Source organism: Lolium rigidum, chromosome 3 (genome assembly GCF_022539505.1).
Source record: "Lolium rigidum isolate FL_2022 chromosome 3, APGP_CSIRO_Lrig_0.1, whole genome shotgun sequence".
NCBI classification, from domain to species: Eukaryota; Viridiplantae; Streptophyta; class Magnoliopsida; order Poales; family Poaceae; genus Lolium; species Lolium rigidum.
The window spans coordinates 24,747,420-24,770,282 of NC_061510.1; the positions used below are offsets into that span (position 1 = coordinate 24,747,420).

The window sequence follows — 22,863 nt, forward strand, 5'->3', positions numbered from 1 at the left end:
TTTGCTGGCTGGTGATCAGAAATAGGATTCTGACCAAAGAAAATTTACTAAAAAAGAGGGTGGAAGAAATTAGAACTGTGCGAGTTTTGCGATGGACGTGAGACTCAAGAACATTTGTTCTTTTTGTGCCATCTGTAAATTATTTTTGGAATGTGGTTAGTGTGGCGTTGGGTATCAATTCCATGCCTTCTGGTTTCGGGGATCTTTACCGTGATTGGTTCAATGTTTATTCTGGTAGAGATGTTATGATAGGATCTGGGCTATTTGGAAAACGAGAACTAAATCTTGCTTTCAAAGAATACGGTCCGGGGATCCTAATAATGTTATTCTTTTTGCTTATAATCCTGTTAACAAATGGGCAAAACTGCAGAAAAATGGACTATGTAAGTGTCTACTACAGGGAGCTACGAGAATGGCACAAATAGCACGAGAGATTATCGGATAGCTGCGTGATGTCCTAGGTCCTCTCCCGATGAAAAGTTAAAAATTGCATCTCCTGGAAGTCTACTGTAGTAGATTGTAACCTGTGTATGTATTGTCATCCTGTGTCTTTATAGTGATTTGTATGAGCCTTAAGATTGTCTAGTTACCTGGTTCAGTTTTTCAGAATTTTAGTAAGGTTTCAAAGTCAGTTTATGGAAGTAGCAGAGGTTGTTCTGCTTCTTTGTAAAGGATGGTTCGTTTTTATTTTTGTATAATAACTGACACCCTAGTTTCTTCAATGAAAATGGGAGCCCGTTGGGGCTTCTCTTCTCTAAAAAAAATCCCAAATAACAGCCCGTGCTACTCCAAGACGGATCGACGTCTAATAGCACACCACTGTGAGAAGAAAGGCCAAAAGTGTGATTTACATCCGGCAAATGGAAATCAGTTCCAGTCCGAACTTCGCAAGGGTCAAAGGATCGATACACCGGGGGAGGCTGCTGCTAATTACATTCGCCTTCCTGAACCTTTACCCTGGTCTGTGATCATTCAGGCGCTTGCAACAGTCAGCAAATGCTTACTTACTTACTTACTTACTCGCGGACCTTCGTCCCTCCACTCAGAGTCATCTCTGTTACACAGAGGATCAGGGACGGATGGACGGGTAAACAAAACAAATCAAGAAGATTCGAGAAATAACAAGGGAGAAATGCTTCTATACATCGTTCATTTCAGGCGCTTGATCTGCTTCGTGTAAGTGTGGCATTTGGCGATGCATCTTGGGCTGCGGAGCAGAAGCAACACCAAGCAAGTGGAGTAAGTGTGGCATTGGAAGGTTACTGATGCATCTTCGCCTGGGGAGCCGGGTAGCCAACAGGCATGACGTAGGGCGAGTGCCCCGGCGGGAACATCACCGGCGTTCCCACGGCGGCGGCGGGGACCATGTGGTGACCAGCGACGGGGTGGCCCATGGGCGCCCCGCCGTACATTCCCATCCCGGCTGCGGGGTGCTTCGTGGCCTGGCCTTGCTGCGGGACGCCCTCGCCGGCGTTGATGCTGGTGATGTCGTGGATGCTCGGAGCGGCGCCTGTCCCGGTTCATGGAGTTGAGGCGGATGAAGTACTTCTGCGCGTGGCTCGCCACCTGCGTGGGCGTCCGGGAGATGACGAAGTTGCGCGAGATGCTCCGCCAGTCACCCTTGCCAAACTTGTCCAGCCCCAGCAAAAACAACCTGCACATAACATATATACGCCATGATTGTCCCCTTAAAAACCCACCATCAATGCGAGCGATCGACCACATGAAACTTCCCAATTACACCAAGAAGAATCTAATTAAAACTTGACATGGCAGATGCAATCCTTGGCATGGTCAGCCAATTCGTGGAAATTCGAGACATAGACCAAGAAGAATCTAAAACTTGACATGGTCGTGGAAATTGGAGACATGCAGCATGTGTACCTGTGCTCTTCCTCTGTCCATGGGATGCCCTTGCGCCTCTCCTGCTCCGCCTTGGAGCAGTTGTTCCCCGACTCGTAGCTCTTCCGATCGTCGCGCCGGTGCGCGCGGCGCCGGCACCGTCGGATTCCTCCCCGGCGTAGCGCGGGAGCGGGACGCGTCCTGCGTCGATGGCGACACGCGCGCGCTGATGGTGGCGACACGCGCGCGCTGATGGTGACCGCGTCAAATGAATGAGCCCATCGGCTCGCTGGACGACATGCGAGCGTTTCGCCTTTCCTCGCGTGACGCCAGGCTGGAGAGCCAATCAATTGTCGCTTTCTTCGGGTGCTCCATCAGCTCAGCCAAAACGATCCATCGGAAATTAAACATCGCCTCGCCTCGCCTCCCTTCCCTTTAATTTCCTTCCTTTCCGTACTCGCGCTCTCTTTTTTCCGTACTCGCGCGAGCCATCGCAATATTTTGACATACCACTGTCACGTGAACCAAAAGAAAGAAAGAATCCATCGAAAATTTAACATCACCGGCACAAATAAAATACAAGTCGACTTTTTTTTTTTTTTTTTTTGACCTGAATACAAGTCGACTGCATGAAGCGGTAGATCGGAAAGAGCCGTCCAAAAAAGAAACAAATCCCCATCCATTGCGAATTAGTGCGTACAAAACATTCATTTCCAAGTACCACTGTCGCGTAGCGCAAGTCAAGTAGTACTACTCTCCGTACGTACTAGGAATTTGTTCCGGCCGCTACCTCTTCTCTTTCTTTAATTTCCAAGTGATGATGCGTGCATTTTATGATAGTAGTAGTACAGCTGGATCCATGAACCGGAAAACAAGGGGAATTAATTCCTTTACCAACAAAAGCCGTAATTACGTAACAATTAATAACACCAAACCTCAATTTACCTACTACCGAGTGCTCCAAACTTCCGTCTCACCTTTTCCTCTTTTTTTTTCTTTTTTTTCACGTCACATAAATTAACCAACTAATGACTTCACAAAGCACCAACGGCTCCAAACCCTGTGCATTGGCTAAACCGGCCAGTGAGCCAACTTGGACCGCACCGCTTGCCGATTTTGCAAGGTACGTACCACAAGATGACCATCGTCCACCTCCCCGACATCCTTGACGAGATATCATATGTTGCTCTTCATGAAATTGGCAGTTGTGCTCCTCGCCAACGCCGGTTCACCACACTCCCTGTTGGGCAAGGGTTCTTCTCCCACCGCTAAACATCATCATGTGGACACATCCACCGCCGTCCACCACGTGGTCCTCGAAACACACAAGGCAGTGGCGGACCCAGAAAAATGTACGAGCGGGGGCAAATCAAGGGAGTATGGGCATTTCTGGTATAAATTTGCAAAATTTAATGAAATTTCGGTCAAATATGAACAAACACCAAAGGAATCGAAATATTGAGTGGGGGCGCATGCCCCCACTCAGCTACACTTGGGTTCTCCCTTGACGCAAGGGTCGTGGGTTCAATGAGACCAAAACCGACGTCGTGTTCCCGACCGACTCGTACAACTATGCAATTGGGCTCATCTACACTCCATGCTCTACATAACTGAATGCCATACATGTGGGTTGGGAAAACAGCGGAAGGTCGGTCAGGAACGGGTATTGCCGACCAACCATGTCGGTCACTGAAAAACCAGCCGGCAAAGATGATTCCCGACCGTCTGCATAGCGTTGTCGGCGCCTCCCCTCTAGACATCGGCATACGGTCAACGGCGACGACTACGTGTGGCCATCGGTATTGATCTATCCTTAGTTGACGCTAGTTCACGACTGTCAGAAACTATGCCGACGGCTGTCGGCATAGCCACGCCACTCGTCGGAGACTCTGAAGCTCCATAGAAACCCCACCACGCCACACATCGGACTCTGAAGCTCCAGAGAAACCCTGATCTATTGATCGCACGATCTACAGCTTTTACTCGGACACAATAGTGGACTGATGCCTTCATTTGAGCTTGGTTCGGTCATAGGATCATGTGGTAACAAGGATCGACCAATATGCTCCCAAGATTCCTTCCGTTTCCCGCCACGACGGAGTTCCCCATATACGTTCAAAATCTTCCTACTTGTCGTCATTCCGTATGCGTGAAGTCAATATGGAAAACCAACGCGCAACATCATTTTATGTGACCTAGTTGCGAGGAACATGGACTATGGCCGTATTTCCAAAAAAAAAACCTTCACAAAACTGAGCTAACACGAAGGAAGTTATATGGATTTCAAGCGAAATGAGCTAGGTCATGGCCTTAACCACCGCATAGTTTGTCGAACAGGCCCATATTTTATGCGGGCCGGGGTGGGGATACCGCTAATTGAGCATCACTCCATTTTATTTGTTTAAATAATATAACTATATTCAAATTATTTAGGGAAATAAATAAATAAGAACAGAAGTATGATTAGGTCGACAAAGAACAAAATCTATGCCGACAACATTGATGTCGACATGACGCCATCATGTACTCCCTCAAGATGGATGGTGGGAGAGGCCATTCTCAGCCAACACCGCCGGGCGGTTGTATGCCGATGGCCCGAGAAAAAGCCGTCGGCGTAGGATCCATGCCGTCAGCGTATGTCAATTTTCCTGTAGTGGGTGGTGCCAATGTAGAGTGCGGAGCTAAGGCCATCGAAGGTGCCGGAGGTTAAAGGAGCGAGCCTTTTGTCTACGACGGGACCGCACTCGTTGTGGTTAGGACGATTACACCTGGGCGCTTAGTTTCGAGGTTGGCAACGGCCGAACCAAGAGCGCCATGGTCAGCGCGGCATTCGGAAGCATCGGCGTCTTTTGTGCATCTTGTCATCCTCGCCCAAGTCCCTGCGTGATCTGGGCGCTGACAAGCAGTTTTTTGTATGGGCCGTCTAGGCAGAAGCACAACATGGCGAACCCGGGTTGGCGGCGCGCGGCGACAAACCTAGAACTGAATCGAGTCCAAACCCAAATGGGATATGTCCAATCCATTCTTTACATTTTGGAACATGAACTAGCTAGTTCAAGCAAGCATGATGTGTATTATTACTCGATGGAGTTGATACATACATACATATATAGTTCGTTGGATTGAAATTGCACTACACGAGACTGTTCGCGCATGTATCTAGTAGGAGTATCTCAATCAGTGTCGTAATTCGCGCGGGAAAAGAAAACATAAGTCCACCAAATCCAACAACAAGTGCAACTGGCCCAGCGGCCCAGCGTCGGCTGAAGAAAATATTGAGCGGAAACGGAATCCAAACCAAACCCTACGCATTCATTCATTTCTCCTCCTCCCAACTCGATCCCCTCTCCTACCCAACGAAATCCAGATCGAGCGCCGCCGCCGCCGCCGCCGCTGTTCCTCTTCCATCCCCTCCCTCCGCCTCCTGCACCAGAACGACCGCCGCCGCCATGGCCTCGCCAAGGACAGAGGCGGTGCCCCTAAGTACCACTGCGTCGCGGCGCGGCTCGTTCGCCGGCGCGCGCGTCACCGGTAGGACGGTCTGCGGCTCTCCGTCGAACCTGCTGCCCGCTTCGCGGGCACCGCGTCGCGCGCGCGACCGACCGGGGCTGCTTCGCTCCGGCGAAGTGGACGCCTCCGCCGTTCTGCCCTCCGTCTCTGCCGAGGCCCAGACCGTAGCATTCGCCGCCCCCCCCCCTGCTCCGGGACGCCGACATGCAGGTATGGTATCCACTACCCTGAACCTATTTCTTTGGTTCCCCTGATTCAGTTTTTTTGACTGAAAAAATTGTTTCTTGGCAGAGCAACAGGAGGAGGAGCGAGGATTCGTTGATGTAATGCCGCCGGTCCAGCAGATTCTCCCTCACATCGGTTGCCCCTACCTTGGAGGGGCTAGAGTTTCCAGGTATGGATTCATGGGGGCTGATGGGCTGAAAGTGCGATTTGGTTCAAAACTTGCATACTTTTGGTGGTAACGCTGCCAGTGTACATGTCGTTTTAGTGGATTAGATGACGAGTCTGCTGGATAAGGGAAGTGCAGTCTCTACCTCACGTAATCTCCAAATCTCCACCCCCACTCACGGTAGTATCCATATATATCAAATCGGGATTGCTGCTTTACCCTGGTGTCAATTCATATTGTTTCTTTGCCTGTCTTGAGGAAATCGCTTCAGAATCAACAAGCACTGAAATGGGATCGATCAGTAGTATTGATTTTCATCCCTGGTTTATCTTGAAATAAATAATACAAGTAGTCCTCCAAGTTTGATTCCTCTGTGTGATGTCAAGCAATTATCTTTGGTTTGACTGTATGTGTTGGTTAAAAACTAGAACTTGTAACTGCTCAACTAGTTTATACGTGGATGCATAGCTTTGCTACTGGAGCATCTACTCAGGTTAAGCCAATTAATGAACACTAATTCTTTTGGTTCAACAAGATCTTACTACAGTACTGTAAAAAGAAGGATAACCCTATAGCACACTTGCACAATGCGTTGTCAGGATTCCCGAGCCTTCTTATTTCTTCAGGCTGCATGTACGTCCTCATTTTTGTACCCTGTGGAGTGCTTGTACTTCAGAACGTATGTTAGTTCGTAGTGATTATTTGGACCAGCATGTTCCTCTACTACCGAAGATCAACCTTCGCTTCTTCCTTGTGAACTCTGGCTGGCGTCTGATTGACCCTGTGCTTACCGCGTCCTCATTTAGGTGAAAAGTTCAGATTTTTTGGAGTCCATTTCTGTGTGAGCTAGCTGTACATTCAGATACAATTTTAATTTAGGTTTGCTATAAACATTAACTCATGATATGCAAAATTAACTAGTCCGAGCTGTCAAGATGCATGCATACATGGTGCTATTGCTGCCTTCATTGCAGATTGATAAAACACATTCAAAATACTAAATGTTTATATGAATCTGCCGAATGAGATCAATCTTTGTTGATGGCTAATTCCTTTCTCGACTGATTTGTTTGCTAAAAATGTTTGTGGCATTTGTTATATTTTGGTGGACATGCTAGAATAGTTGGCAGGTGCGCAGGATTTGTTCTGGTGTATTAGAAAACCTGACGAGCTTGTTTGCAGCCTTTGAACATGGAAGAGAAGGTTTCGGAAATTTTCGTGTATTAGAAAACCTGATGCTCTCAAGTCTTTGCATTGATACAAAATCTGAATTTTATGATAAATGCATTTTTTTGCATGCATCAGGTTTCTGTGATATGCATCTCTGTTCATAATAGAGTTGGCTGGTTGTATGCATCAGGTTTTATGAACCATCTATTTGCAGGGTGCCAACAAAAAGATCTGTGTGTGCATCTAGAATTTATAAAAGAAGTTAACTCACCTGTTCACTCATGTATATATAAGTTAGTGCTTAGGTACTGATAGCGATAGGTAATCTAGCCTAGATCAAATGCATGGATAAGAATATGGATCACAAGGGAAAACAACTTTATTTCCAGCCTTGCTCTAAACAATGGCTCGTGCTGTGGAGACTTTGCTAGTCCAAGCTGGGCGAGATGCATCAATACACCGTGTTGCCATTGCTACCCATTTGCTCTTCAGTGCAGATTTATAAAAACAATTCTAAATACTACATTTTTATATGAATCTGCCGAATCAAGTTTGGAGATCAATTTCCACTTATGTCTATTTCATTCCAATTGTGAAAGTTTAGCGCTATTTTAGTGCATGAATTGGTTCAGAATTGTTTTACAGCAGTAACTTTTTTGTCCAAGGATTGTAAGTTCTCTTTATTTAATTCATTTTAGGATATGAATTTCTCTCTTAGTTCTTTTGTGTAGGATTTGATTTGGTTTTGGTTCTAGATTTCTCTCTTGCCTAGTTAAGATTCTGAAATTTTTAGGAAAGTTATGTGAATAGTCAAGTGAATTACATAGCTTCCATCTACTTAGTGAATGTTCATGTCTACTTCTGAATTTAAGGATCGTTCTGGTGCATACTTATATTATAGAGGAAGGACAGTTTTTATTTAAACATATTATAGTGCACTTCACCTAATCTCCACCCCCACTAACGGTAGTATCCATATATATCAAATCGGGATTGCTGCTTTACAACTCTGGTGTCAACTCATATTGTTTCTTTGCCTCTCTTAAGGAAATAGCTTCAGAATCAACAAGAACTAAAATGGGATCAGTAGTATTGATTTTTAACCCTGGTTTGTCTTGAAATAAATAATAGGTTTGGTCATCCAAGTTTGATTCCTCTCTAATTCTTTTGTTTTAGTGTACGCGTTGGTTAAAAACTAGAACGTGTAACCGCTCAACTAGTTTATACGTGGATGCATAACTAATGCTCCTGAGAATCTACTCAGGTTAAGCCAATTCATGAACACTAATTCTTTTGGTTCAGCAAGACCTTACTATAGTACTGTAAAAAGAAGGATAACCCTATAGCACACTTGCACAATGCGTTTTCAGGATTCCCGAGTCTTCTTATTTCTTCAGGCTGCATGTACGTCCTGATTTTTGTACCTTGTGGAGTGCTTGGACTTCAGATCATATGTTAGTTCGTAGTGACTATTCAGACCAGCACATTATGTTTGTGTACAGCCCTCTACTACCGAAGATCAATCTCCGCTTCTTCCTTGTGAACTCTGGCTGGCGTCTGATTGACCCTGTCCACCCCGTGTTAAACAACTAGCAGATAAGTAGAGAACTTTAGGTGAAAAGTTCAGATATTTTGGTGTCCATTTCCGTGTGAGCTAGCTGTACATTCAGATACGATTTTAGTTTAGGTTTGCCCTAAACATTAACTCGTGATGTGCAAGATTAACTAGTCCGAGCTGTTAAGATGCATGCATGCACGGTGCTATTGTTGCCCATTTGCTCTTCATTGTAGATTGATAAAACAAATTCGAAATACAACATGTTTGTATGAATCTGCTGAATGAGATCAATCTCCGCTGATGGCTAATTCTTTTCTCGACTGAATTGTGTGCTACAAATGTTTCTGGCATTTCTTATATTTCGGTGGACATGCTAGAATAGTTGGCAAGTCGGGATTTGTTCTGGTGTATTAGAAAACCTGACGACCTTGTTGCAGCCTGAAAACATGGAAGAGGAGGTTTCGGAAAGTTCTGTGCATTACCAAAACCTGATTCTCTCAAGTCTCAACTTAAATCTGAGTACATTGATATGAAAACTGTTGGTCTGATTTTTTATGATAAATGTATTTTTGCATGCATCAGGTTTGTGTGATATGCATCTCTATTCATAATAATGAGTTGGCTGGTTGTATGCATCAGGTTTTATGAACCATCTATTTGCAGAGTGCCAACAAAAAGATATATGTATGCATCCAGAATTTGTAAGAGAAATATCTTAATAAAAGAAGTTAACTCACCCGTTCACTCATGTATAGAAAAGTTAGTGCTTTGGTACTGATAGTGATAGGTAATCTAGATCAATTGCATGGATAAGAAGATGGATCACAAGGAAAAACAACTTTTCCAGCTTTGCTGTAAACATTGACTCGTGATGTGGAGAATTAGCTAGTCTGAGCTAGGCGAGATGCATGAATACACCATGCTGCTATTGCTGCTGCCCATTTGCTCTTGATTGCAGATTTATAAAACAAATTCAAAATACTATGCAGTACATGTTTTTATGAATCTGCTGAATCATGTTTTGAGATCGATTTCGACTTATGTCTATTTCATTCCAATTGTGAAAGTTTACCGCTATTTTAATGCATGAAGCGGTTCCGAATTGTTTGACAACAGCATTTTTTTTGCCCAAGGATTATAAGTTCTGTTTATTTAATTCAATGTAGGATATGGATTTCTCTGTTAGTTCTTTTTTTGTAGGATTTGAGTTGGTTTTGGTTCTGGACTTCTCTCTTGCTTAGTTAAGATTCTGAAATTTTTAGGAACGCGATGTGAATAGTCAAGTGAATTATTTAGCTTCCATCTACTCAGTGAATGTTCGTGTCTAATTCTGAATTTTAGGATTGTTATGGTGCATGCTTACATTAGTTTTAATTTAAATTGAATATTTAAGACTAGAAATTTAGGATATAATGTTCTCTGTTTAATGGTCATTGCTTTTATTTTAAGACAGAAAGATTGAGTGGCGGGAGGAGCTATGCTCCGTGCTGACGGTTGGCGAACATGTTCCACATGCCTTGCTGCTCAGGCATTCCTACTGCCTGGGACCAAGACGACGACCCAAGCCTGATGTTGTTGCATGTCTTTATTGAGTGCAGTTCTGCACTTTGATCTGCCATAGTGAGGTATGATTGCTGTGAATGAGCCTCCTACACCAAGATTCGTTTTTTACTTACTACTTTGCTGTGATGTGATGGTGTTCGGCATCATTGGTTATTTGTTGCGCTTGATTTCATATGCTGAAATCAATTGAAACATATGCTTTAACCTCTATTGTTGTATTCGTTTAAAATGCGGCATAGCATTGCCCAGTTTGTAAAATGATTATTTTTAAGAGGCATAAAGAAGCTGTTTTTTTACGCGGTTCCTACTGAATATGTTTTGCATCTTAAAATATCAGTGGCCTTTGCTATTATACACCAGTGCACCACCACATACTTTGTATTTAATTGTAGTCCTTTGTATAGTTTTGAAAATAGTTTAGCACAGTAACTGCTACCTATGTCAGAAGTTAACATGTGTCGTCTTAACTCCAAAGTTGTGTGAGTAAGCACTGAACTATTTGTAGACTATGATGTCGTTCTCCAAAGTATGGACTTATTTTTATATTGCTGTTTTGCGAATCTGGTGACAGGCTCATGTCTATGCCAATTTCCAAGTTGTGCAGCACTTTGTGTTTTTTTTGTTTCTAGCCGGTTCTATTCACTTGATGTATATAGACTGGGTTGATTTTCCCAATAATGCAATATCTGTGCCAATTTGGTTATGGTGTAGGTGCTGCGTGTTGTGAAATATTCTACTTCGATTGATTCAACATTTAATCCTGGCATTTCTCTTGTGTTTTGGTTATTTTCTTTTCTTCAAAGCCATGATGTTCAAAATAACTCCACATAGGTGAACATGTAGATGCATGAGTGCTGCTGATTTGCGTGGGTTAAGTCGACCATTCTCTTTTTTACTTTGCCAATTTTACTGTACTAGCTGGTACTACTTTTTTGTTGATATCATTAGTTGCCAATGGTAAGCTTCAGCTGGCTAATGAAAGCCGATTTGGACCTCTGAGACATGTTTATCTGCATGAAATCGCTTGTTGGATGCTACCATATTAACTCTGGAAAATACGCTTACAGGATGATCCTAACTAGTGCCTCGTTTATGCTTGTTAGTAGTGTTAGACCCTCTGGTATCTCGACCTTTTACTATTTCCAGAAAAGAAACATTGATGTTTACAGTTATAATTTTATATATTTGACATGGTGTGAAATATTCGTAACATGTAGATGTCCAAGTGCTGCCATGTTTACAGTAAAAGTTCTGTACGAGTTTCTTGCCCCTTTTCAAATAGGTAGTTGAAATGGTTACATTGGAAAGTTCTACTCCCTCCGTCCATAAAAAGATGCCAAAGATTTGTCCAAATTTAAATGTATCTACACACTAAAGAGTGTCTATATACATCCAAATTTAGTCAAACTTCCGACATCTATTTATGGTCGGAGGTAGTACATTTACGTGCACGAAGGATTATCTATTTTTGCCAGACATCTACGACGGATTCTTTATAGAAGTGTCCTGATAGTAGGATATATTTATCATAGTGCAGGGACTGAGCACACTCGGATAAAGCTTCCCTGTTTACATTTTTGAAATTATTAGCACTTTCGGAAAAGCATAAACTGGTTTCTCTTTGAAAGCAAGATAATAATGTGTGGGCAGCTTTAGCGGCCAGAATTGCAGAAGGTTAAATTTACGACCTGCTCTATTTTTGCGATTCATTTCTCCAGTTATTTATGAGCGTTAATTTCCCTCTTTATTTGGTAACTGATTACGAGCTGCAAAATCTGAATTGTGGTATATAAAAGGAAATATAAAGTTGGATTTGACCAGTGGCACTCCGACTAGGCAAAATATAAAGCTGGTCTATTGCCTAGTAGGTGTCAGCAGCAGTTATGTTTTAATTAATGAAAATCTTCATTGTGTACTGTAGTGTTTCTCACACAGTTATACTAGTATTGCGAAGCTGGCTTGAGAGCTTGAGAGGGTGTGCAGCAGGGGACAGTAAAGATACACCTTCATAGTTTGTAGATTTGTTTTTAAAGCTTAATGTTATTTCTATGTGAAATTAGAAAATCATATATATGTTTGAACCCAATAGAATTTATTTATTTTGCACAAGAAGCAGTAGCATCTAAAACAAGGGACATCACGAGCCAATCAAGCTACCTACCATTTGTTAGAACATAATGTTTTTTTATGAGGACCGAATTATTGGGAGTATGGATTTGATCAGTTTGCGAGGTATGAAAAAGACTTAGTTGTTCTAGAATTGGTGCTTCCTGTGTAGTCCAGGAGAACAATCAGCACAAGTCCAAGTACTACATGACAGGATTGAGTGTCTGGTTTATTTCCAAAAGCATCAAAGTTTGTCTTTTTTTTCTATTTGCCTTGTGTGCATCTGTAAATGGATTGTTTCTTAACACTATAAGCTATGTGAAAGATCACAATTATGGTGTCAGGTCGTCATTTTTGTTTACCCAGCTTGTATCTAGTTTGCTGTTGTGATGCCATTAAGGTAACGCTCTGTTTGGATGTAATGAATTGGAGGGCTGGAATTGAATTGTTCCCAATTCTAAATCAACCTTAGCTCGGCCTCAATGTTGCCTCCCACAGCTGTTCCGCCTCTGGCCGCCATTCCGCCTCCCGCTTCGGGATTTACAGTTAGGTCTGCTGAATAGGAGGGATGAGATTGGGAGGACGAGGGTGTAGACTTCCACCGGAGTACCAAGGAAGTCAGCCGGAGAGCTGAGCTAGGGAGGGAGGGAGGGAGGGAGGGAGGGAGGGAGAGAGGCCTACCTGCACCATGGCACCTCCTCTGAGCTAGCAGTTGAGCTTGTTTCTATTTTCTAGGGACAAAGAGGTGCGTACTGTTTCGGGAGATGGCCAAATTCTGAGCGATACCGAGCAGGAGGCATCCGTATTGCAGGAGGGCACAAACTCACGCATCAGTTTCCAGCTTGGTATTTGCATCAGTTTCCGGCTTTCAATATCGAGTACATCCAAACGGTGGAATTGGACCCCTGAATTCCGAAAGTCCAATTCCTGGCCCGAATGCATACATCCAAACAGGGCATAAGTGATTTGCTTTAGCCCTGAAATCTTTATATTGTATCTGTATGAACAATATTTAACCGTCCTTCAGGAGATCAATCCATTCATAATTCTAATGAAGAAACCAAAGATATGCACGATAAATCATTGTGCCTACTATATCAGTATTTCAGTTTCTCTTACCTTTTCTCGTCACATGAAAAGAATGTTGATGTGTCTCACAAATGCTATTACAGCTCAGGGTGTCTTTGAAGGCGAGGATGGGGTGCAGGAACAACGACGTGCTCCACCTGAACAACGCTACTGATGCTACTGATGACCGGCCACCACTCCGAGCTGCTGCTGGTGAGGTCTCTTTCTACCCCTTTCATGTATTGTTCGCTTCTTTTTTATCTCTGTTGAATATATAGGCAGTACATCAAAGCATATGCATATGTGGATATCAGTTTGTTTCAATCAGTAAAAAAAGTTGTGGTGTGCATATGCAGGGACAAAGACGGCGGGAGGAGCTGAGCCTCTTGCCGGTGGGCTGCGCCCACGGCCATGCTGTTGCTCGCGGTGGCCCCGGACCAAGACCACCGCCGCCGATACACTGTGAAGACCCCTGCCCTGGCCTAGCGGCAGGATGGCCAAAGACTGCTGCTCCTTTTCCTTGGCGAGTTGGTATAAATCCTTCAATCTTAGGTCTTTTTCTAGTGTTGTTCTCTGTGATGATCAATCCAAAATTCAGGGGTCTTCCTGTTAGTGAGATGCATACCATTTTTTTTTGCAAAGCGTCAAGTGAATCAGATCTTGGTTTGTACTGGATGATCATGTCCTGATTCTACCTGGTCACCGTTTAATTGTGTTACCATGTGCAAACACTAGTACAATAGCCATAGCTGGAAGTTTTTGGTTCCTTATTTGGTATGGCACCTAATGGATCCAGTTCTGGACCCAATTCCCTTAAATTTGTATTACATAGGAACAATATTTTTACTCTGAATTATTTTGAAAATTTTGGTTTTAAATCCCAATGCTTCCCTTTCATTGCATTTGTAATTTAGGATCACTTGTCTTTTCTTATGTTTTCATGTGAGCTCACGTGTTCCCTATCTCCTTTTCCTAAAAAATGTTGCTTGTAGCCATTTTGTTTTGGTATCTCTAAAAATACCTTTTTTCACTATTTACCAGAAAAATGAGTTATGCGGGTACTTCAATGCATGTGCTGTTCCACATTATTCACCATGGCTTGACAGGATATTTCTATCTTTTTAATCCTCAACTGAAAACAGAAAGAAATTGCCCTGCTGTGAGTAAGCAGCAGACTCCCCAAGGATTGGGAAATGAGCATGGAACGAGGTGTTGGAACAGATAGGTGATGGAGCATTTGACTCTGGTCTATTAGTGAGGCACGAGGTGGGGAAGAAGTGAGTCTGAAACTCTGAATATTACCGCCCCTTTCACTTACCTACTGAGATCAGTTTTATTTCAGTCTTTTTGGTGGTAAGGACCTCCGTGTCTCGTGCAGGTATTTGCTGAAGAAGATCCAGCTAGCTCCACGAACTGACCGCAGTCACCGGTCTGCCTAGGAGGTAAATCCTCTTCCGCTTCATCTTGACATGCTTCACTTTGTCTTTGGGGCCTAGTTATGGTTATAGCAGGAACCTTTTGTTCGTCGAAACCAGGTTATTTATTTCATTTTGCATACAAAATATGGCATGCTGGTTGTGGCGCTGGTGGCTCCCCTTTGGTGAGCACTTGCCCATGAGCCATGGTGTTGATATGTTGAGGTTTCTTTGTAGCTGGGATTTGGTCACCTAGTTACTTGGTTAGTGCTGTGTAATGTTTTTGCTGGTTTCAGGCAATTTTATTTAGCTTATATAAGCCCAAGTAATTTTTTTATATTGATCCCTTTTTTAAGGATTAGTAATTGAGCGGTTTAATTTCAATTGTAAGTACATGAGGTATAGTTAGTTAAAGGGGTATTGGTTCAAATATGTTAGTTTTGTATGGCGCCTTAGTATTTTTAGCTATAGGTTCAAAGCTGGGTTCATATTTTCTCCAAATTTGAAACTTGCTAAGGCTTTTTTTTAAAAAAAGTGGACATTTGTAATGTGCAATATTATGAGTGAGTTACCTTGCAAAATAAATGGTCAAGTGTTCTAAAGCGCATCTTTTTAGCTAATGTACTCATGTGTTGTTTGTGGTTGCTCAACAAGACTTACTCCATTTTTCTTCTGGATATTCATGTGTTGTTTGTGTTATTGGTGGTTACTCATGTACTTTCTGAATGGATTCTTATACCATCCATACTTGCAGATAGTGTGCATATCAGGAAGCTGTCCAGTAAAATTGGAATAGCATATAATGCCTGGATCTAGCTTAGAGGCAATTGGTTTCAGTTCTAAACGATTTGAAATGTTCCTACAATGAAAACACCTTTGCATAGTCAAGTGAATACCCTACTCCGCCGTCCCAAAATAAGTGAGTCAATTTTTTATAGATACGAATGTATCTAGCTGTAGATACATTCGTATCTATAAAAAATTGACTCACTTATTTTGGGACAGAGGGAAAAGGTTGATATTCAGCAGGCTGGGTAATACTCACGGAGTGTTATATACTCAGAGTGTTTAAATAAATCACTTGGATCTGTTTGAGATAGAAGCAGCAGCAGAGGGAAAATATCCCTCTTTGTTTTAAATGCACACTTTATTGCCGCCTTCAAGTTTAGATTCAGTTGATTTCTACTGTTCACATTCCTGTAGCATTTAACTGGTAGAACATGTTCAGTTGCTTCTTTACTTTTGATCAATTCGCATGCCTGCTGCAATCTTTTACTTCTACAGTTTGTAGAAAAATCTGATTTTTTAGTCCATGGTGTTTTGACATGCTGTTTATTTTGTGAATGTACTTCGATACAATGAGATGCACTTCCTATTCATGTTTTACAAGTTCAAGTCACAATAAAGCTCTAGGCTCCTACTATGTGAAATATAAATTTTCGAAGAACTACCTTCACTCTTTAGGATTTGGTCAGTCCATGGCATCATGTTTTTTTATGTATGCTTGCAGTAAAAAAGTTGTGTAATCTCGCAATCTTGTTATTGCAGGCAGGAGGAGATGGTGGTGGCATCCTTAATCGCCACAAAGTTCCTGTCGGCGGCTGGTGCATCCTCCTTGAGGCCGCTTCGCCACTTGCCGGCGCAACATCTGGTCTCCATCCTTGTGGTCTCCGCTGACGTCCTCGACGGAACCACGCCAGTCGCTGCCGAGCAGCCGGTGAGACATCTCATCCTTCGTATTCAGCGCTTGTTACATGACGCTCCAGGGTGTAGAAAATAAGTTTTCGACGCTGTTTTTACCAATTCATGATTTGATTCTGCTAGTTGTCGTTTGTAGAACCATGTATGTCTACGTGGCTTGGTTCAGATTCTTCTGTGTAGAGGCTTACACAAAATTTGTGTACAAGGTTGGATAGTAGTTCGGATGTGGATGCTTACGTGATGCTAGCGGCTAGATAGTAGCCTGTAGCTTCCTAACATTCCATGGGAAGATTCACAGTAGGTGCATTTATTAGCCTTCTTAAAATAATTAGGCTAGCATTTGGCAAGCAAGTTCTCGCACTTATACGGATTGTAAAATAGTTTGATTTCTCATCCCATGGTGATTTGATGTGATGTTTATTTTGTGAGTGTACTCCGATCCACTGAAATGCACTTCACTTTCATATTTTAACAAGTATCAGTCACAAGAAAGCTCCAGGCTAGCTCCTAGTATCTGAAAATAACTTATACAAGAACTAATTTTGCTGTGTAGGATTTCATGTGCTTATTATGCTGCACTAAGAAAAGTTTTGTAATATTGTAATCTTGCAATTGCAGGCAGGAGAAGATGGTGTCGGTATCCTTCACCGCCACCAAGTTCCTGGCGACGTCAGCCGTGTCATATGTTAGTCTTCTCTGCCGCGGGCCAGCTCCATCCTCGTGGTCTCCGCCGGAAACAAGGCTTCATCCTCCGCCTCCCTGCAGCTGGTGAGACTTCTCATCCCTTATCTTCGGAGCATGTTGCAGGACGGATACACAGGTGTAAGAAAAAAGCGTCTTGGGGCTCCTTTTACTGCTCCACGATTGGATTCTGGTAGTTGTCGTCAGTAGATTCAGGACTGGATGATTTGTTTCAGAATTTGTTTGAGTGAAGGCTTACACAAAATTTGTATGCAAGGTTGGATAGTAGTTCAAAAGTAGATGCTTACCATAAGGTAGCTAGTAGCATTTAGCTTCCTAACGTGCTTTGCTCTGGACAAAGACAGAAGTACTATACTACTGGTTATGCAAATAATCAGGGTTAGCATTTGGCAATAAGGGTTGACATAGTGATAAGGCTGAGTTTTTTTGAAGTCATTACCACTAATAAGTAAATATGGCTAAAAACAGTAGTTTTTTTAGTTCTATTTTTTCTGTTGTAGTGTCCTTGGTGGTTCATTGTTTGTATAGCTTGATCTCGCAAGAGGAATAATGGTTGACTACACATTGGTGTATGTTCTCAAATATATCCCACTCTCCCATTCTACCATTGGTCAGCTTTGTGCCCACAATTGCAAAAATGCTATGATGAGTCATGAAATGTACAACGCATGTCAGACTTCAGAGATGCCACATCATGCATGAGAAGATATTTCATATTCTGAGATATTTTTTTTGGTTTCATTCCTCAGTTTCTACATGCCTGATTCTGTTCATAAACAAAAAGTTATGTTCCTTAGGTGCTAGTGGGAGAATTGCGTAGTTGTTGTCTCAGTTTGTTCAATTGCTATCTACATTTTTGTAATCACTTTTTTTTCTCGAACACATGCCAAAGCATGCGTCATAATATATTAGAAGAAAACCGTTGAGAAGACGGGAGCATACAGGGAGTAGCAGAGCTACAAAAGAAATTCAGAGAAAAGAAAAGATCTGTACAGGGCTAACTTTGTTAGTCCTAAGGATTTGTTTAATCATTGTCTACATGATTTGTTTACTTTGGTGAAGAGTGGAGTCTCCTTATCGTAAGATGAACATTAGCTGAGCTTATAATTACACAAACTTTTTTAATCTTCTTGTGTATTTATATCCCCGTTATCTATATGAAATACATCTTTTGTTATTCAGGCATGATTAAATCTGTGAGGGTCAAATGATGAGGAATAAACTGCAACAATATGATGGAGCAATGCTCCTGTGACTCTTAGTATTTAAGTCTGTAATAATACCTCAACACACTTTCTGTTTGCTCATTTTATGTTCAAGTCATTTTATCTTCCCACCAGATATATGATTTAATATTCCACTTGGCGAACCACGAGCAACATGCCATCTTGATTAATTGGCATGACTTATATTTTCATGTCTGCATGATTATGAATTTGATTGGTCTTTATTTCGTTTTGGAAGTAATTGTTCACTACTCCTAAATTGTTAGCATTGAAGACACATGTGCGACAACCGGCTCGGCCGTTCCCTCAGCCTTGGCACGCAAAAGGAAGGGTGGACAAAGACCGACGCTGGATGTCAACGAGGACGTGCAGCCTACCCCAAATTGCTTGTGAAAAAGGCTTTGATAATGTTGTTGTGGGCAGTGCGGGTTCAGGAGGGACGACTTGCTCCACATGGACAACGCTGGGGACAATAGCGGCCACGACAACTTGTAGTAAGGTGCATCCTTCTGCGTTTTCATCATAACTTTGTGCCTTTTGGGTGTTGCCCGTGCAACACAACAATCAGGCTTGATTCATGTAGTTTTGTAGTTCCTTCCATACTCTGTTCCAGGTTCACTGTCATGTATCTGAAGTTCTGTTCATTTCTGCAGCATTAGGCCATGGAGCACCTCCACTGCCCCCATGCTCGCATCGAGAGCAGCTCGTGGTGCGCTGGCTGCCATGATGGAAACGGCAAGGTGCCCACGCAGCCGCAGCTGCTGAGGCACTGGAGACGGAGGCCCTCCTCAATGGCTTCAATATGCCCGTGTCGACCTCGCACGCCATGGTAAGCTACCCATCTGTGATCCTCTCCGCACCCAGATCTAAAAAAGCAAGCTTTTTTCTTGCTTATGCTCGTGGAGAGAAGAAGAGCCTCAATTCATTGTGCTCGTGCGAATTTTATTGATCTATCCAACAAGATCAATCAATTGGTTGCACTAATCTGGAAATGGTGGCATTGTCTACAGGTGGTGCGCCCCTGATTGTTTGATATGGTGCCACTGCTGGTGGACGAGGTGCTGGAGAATGTTCATCATGACTTGTATGCCTCCAGGGATGAGAAGATATGTAAGCTTTGCATTTGCACTTGTTTTGCTCCATGAAAGAGGTCACAGTTCTTACCAATAATTTATTTCACATGTTATTTGTGAACATTAGCAGTAAGCTTTCTAGCATGCAATGTTTTATTAGTTCATATCTCCTAATTTTCTCTTCAATGCAGGAGCTATGCACGCATGCATTTGAGGAATGTCAACTGCTGTAATAACAAGTGTGCCCACAACAATCAGGTGAGCAGTCATGTACCAGGAACTAGCTATACTTGTATAAATTGAGGTTCAGGCCTGGGAGCTAGCTAAGCTAGCGTTTCCTGCTCCATTTGATTTTTTTTCTTCACCTGGGCATAATCTCTAGTTATCTATCTATCTACATAGATTGATTGAACCATCAACCTGTTGCTGCTGCATGTACCTTTATATCGTTCTAAAATCCAGATTATTATTTAATTTGGGATAAACCAGGAGATTGAGTTCTTACTTAATATGAGTGTTTTGGTATTTGCTATCTTTTGGCTAGTTGCACTTGTCAGAGATCATCTGGACTACTAGATCAACTTGTATTCAGGGTTTTGGTATTTCCTACTCATGTGATTCAACACAATTAATGCTGCCTTGTAAAGATTAATTATGTTACTGCTGATTTGATGTTATAGAAAGAAGAATTTATATTTCCAAATTGTTTGGCTGAAATGGAAATTTATCCAGGGCTTGGAGCAAGTATGTATACTGAAGGAAGTTGTGGTCTAGGGTTGCAGCGACAAGGCACCGTTTTGCAGGTAGGTACTTGATGTCATGAGTTAGACTTAGTATAGGAATCCAGTAATTCATTTGTGCAGTGCTTTGCTATACAAGTGGAATATTTGTTAGAGAAGATGCATCTACTTCAAAATGATGTTGCAAATAGGAAAACATCTAGAATGTAACATGTCCGTGAATGTTTCTTCTCAATTCATGAACCAGTACCCTACACTGTCGGGCCACCTCGAATGCATGTACTTAGCTCCCCTGTTCTTTGCATTCGACTCTGGGTTTTTGGTAAGTTTTATGGTTCTACTTCTATCTCCTCTCTATGCTCTGGGATACATCGGCAATAAAGCCGATGAATGTGTATGTTGCCAGGTTCATAGCTTCAAACTTGGCTATCATGTTCCCTCTCTTACTTGCCACTTTAAATACATATTAGCAAACTTATGCTGAAACTACACACCTATCGATGGTCTGATAAGTAGACAACATTCATATTTCTTTGATGTGGTAGTCAACATGATTTGTGATAGATTGTATTTGTTGTGAAGCAGCGGAGACTGTTCATGTACTATATATTTGAGCTTGTTTGCCAGAGTAGTACTCCGGTTAGATATTTGCAACAATAAGGTGTAGTTGAGAGTTGTTCATATGTAGGATCATGTTGTATTATCTAGTTCACATCCCAATTCAAAGGAGTTGCTTATTGTATCCTCTGTTTAAACATCCGATAATTATTATCTTCTTGTTTTGTGATTTTCAGGTAAAGAAGAAAAGGCTAAGACGATCTGAAGCAAGTAGTTTAGATCCTTGTAATGTTTCTGGCCGCTTTGGAGTTTGGCATGTCATGGAAAGCTGGTCTTGGCGCCGCTGCTGGTGATGTGCTGGTTGTGGCATCGCGTGTGTGATACTGCCAGCTTTGGTACTTGTAGTGTCGTCTTTGTAATGCTCCTGGCCAGGGAGTGGTGGTGATACTGAGTAGCTGATCATATTTTCGAGTCTTGTGGGTTTTTTGTATTTAAAATGATATGATTTGTGCTGTGTGCACATTATTGTTTGTTGTGTGTTGTGAATGATAAAAAAGATGCAAAATTTTGAGTGCCGAATACTAATGTTTGTTACTAATTTGTCGTCCATAATCCAGTTTTGCTCGTAGCCAGAGGAAAACGATTGAGTTATGTGCTGGCCGGATACTAGCAAATATATGCAACAGGGTGGTGCATGTCAAATGTCTGGTGCTAGCAGTAAATTAAGCTGAAGTAGCCTGGTAAATCTGTTATGAGCGCCGCATGATTTGCTTGATTAGCTGACCAAGCAATAGAGCATCATTGTCTCAGTTGCCGGCACAAGTCACGAAGAGGTAGGTCGAGCTGATAGTGTGCTGATTCTAAAAGGATATTGCGTTTGTTTTAGGCCATTCTACATGTGTAGTTAAATGAAAACAAGTCACCAAAAGGTACAGATATCGACCGATAAGCAACAAGCTAGCATGGTTAAGCACCTATGGAGCTGACTAATTCCTAATTACCTAGCTAGCTATCCGCAAAAAGAAATTACCCAGTTGGCTAATTGATATAGCAAGCAATTTAGAGACGAGAAAAGATAATGTTATGAGTTGATCAAATTGCTAAGTGCCCAACGCATGTAACGAGCTCAACATGCATTACAGCCTGGGCGTCTCCTCGGGCAGAGCGTTGGACAACCCATATTAAATACCTCTTTCTCTATAGAACGAGTTGTCCAGCCTGCATGCATCCTACTGTATTAATTATCTTCATAGAGCTGAGTCTTACCCACGAACTTGATTGATTTGGTTCCATGCATGTGATGTCCACGTCACCAATCCGTGGCGGGGTAAATCTCATCCACTCATCTAGCTCCCCACAGTCAACGAGGGGAGAAGAGAGAAACAAAATTAGCACAGACCCATCGTCTCCTTCTTCCCGCTCGGGCCCTCCTTCTCAAAATTGAAACTTCTACAAATCGACTCTATAAGTAAGAAGCTCTCGTCACACACCGCGTGTGGATTGCGCGTGTGACTATGACCGGCAGCCGACCAGATCGCGCGGTCGGCCGGAGAGGAAAAGTAGAGCCATGGCCGGCAGCCGAACGAGGATTCGTGATGGCAAGCGACCTGCAGCAGGTAATCATCCATCCTCCTCCTTCGTCTTCCCTGGATCCTCCTTCTGATTTACATTTTTCCAGACGAAGCAGTCGTGGATCCTACTCCTTCGTATTCCCTAGATAGCACACATAGGCCTCGCTGTTAGGTGTGGCAAGATTTGAAAAGTAGGGGAGTTCCACAAATGAATAGCAACATCTCTTGTACCTGTAATTAAAACTGGAAGACAGGGGATGGGAAATGGTAGAAATAATTGGATACACCGCGGCCGCTCCGTGTCCGCTCCGTGTCCACCGCCGTACTGCTGACGGGCGGGCGCCTGCTGCATCTGCTGGTCGGCGAGCAGCGCCTGCAGCGCGGCGTCGTCGAGCGGGCCGCCCTTCTTCCCGCCGGCGCCCTGATCCTTGCAGGCGGCCGGCAGCAGCAGGTCGACCTTCTTGCCGGTGGCCTTGCGGAGGCGGCGCCGGAGCCGCTCGGGGTCGGCCGTGGCGAGCAGGCGCACCTCGCCGCTGCTCTCGGCCGCCGAAGTGTCCGATGCCTCCACGCCGGACGCCAGCGTCAGGTCGCGCACCGCGGAGCGGACCTTGTCCCTGCAGCCGCGGCAGAGGCAGTGCATGGCGACCTTCAGAACCAACTCCCTCGCCA

The 22,863-nt window shown here is 43.1% G+C and overlaps 2 long non-coding RNA genes, 2 other non-coding genes and 1 pseudogene across 4 annotated transcripts; 4 read left to right on the forward strand and 1 right to left on the reverse strand.

The window, feature by feature from the left end:
* Nucleotides 1-899: 899 nt before the first annotated feature.
* Nucleotides 900-5,293, reverse strand: LOC124694526 (annotated as a pseudogene).
* A 9,080-nt stretch (nt 5,294-14,373) lies between these two features.
* Nucleotides 14,374-16,299, forward strand: LOC124695161. Its single transcript, XR_007000532.1, has 3 exons — nt 14,374-14,485; nt 14,587-14,650; nt 16,172-16,299. It is a non-coding gene; the product is annotated as an uncharacterized LOC124695161 (long non-coding RNA).
* A 1,361-nt stretch (nt 16,300-17,660) lies between these two features.
* On the forward strand, nt 17,661-17,756 carry LOC124704918. The gene has a single exon (XR_007003780.1). It is a non-coding gene; the product is annotated as a small nucleolar RNA R64/Z200 family (small nucleolar RNA).
* Nucleotides 17,757-18,226: 470 nt separating this feature from the next.
* LOC124704896 lies at nt 18,227-18,310 on the forward strand. The gene has a single exon (XR_007003763.1). It is a non-coding gene; the product is annotated as a small nucleolar RNA Z199 (small nucleolar RNA).
* A 600-nt stretch (nt 18,311-18,910) lies between these two features.
* On the forward strand, nt 18,911-21,221 carry LOC124695165. Its single transcript, XR_007000534.1, has 5 exons — nt 18,911-19,081; nt 19,263-19,362; nt 19,517-19,583; nt 20,058-20,128; nt 20,860-21,221. It is a non-coding gene; the product is annotated as an uncharacterized LOC124695165 (long non-coding RNA).
* Nucleotides 21,222-22,863: the final 1,642 nt, after the last annotated feature.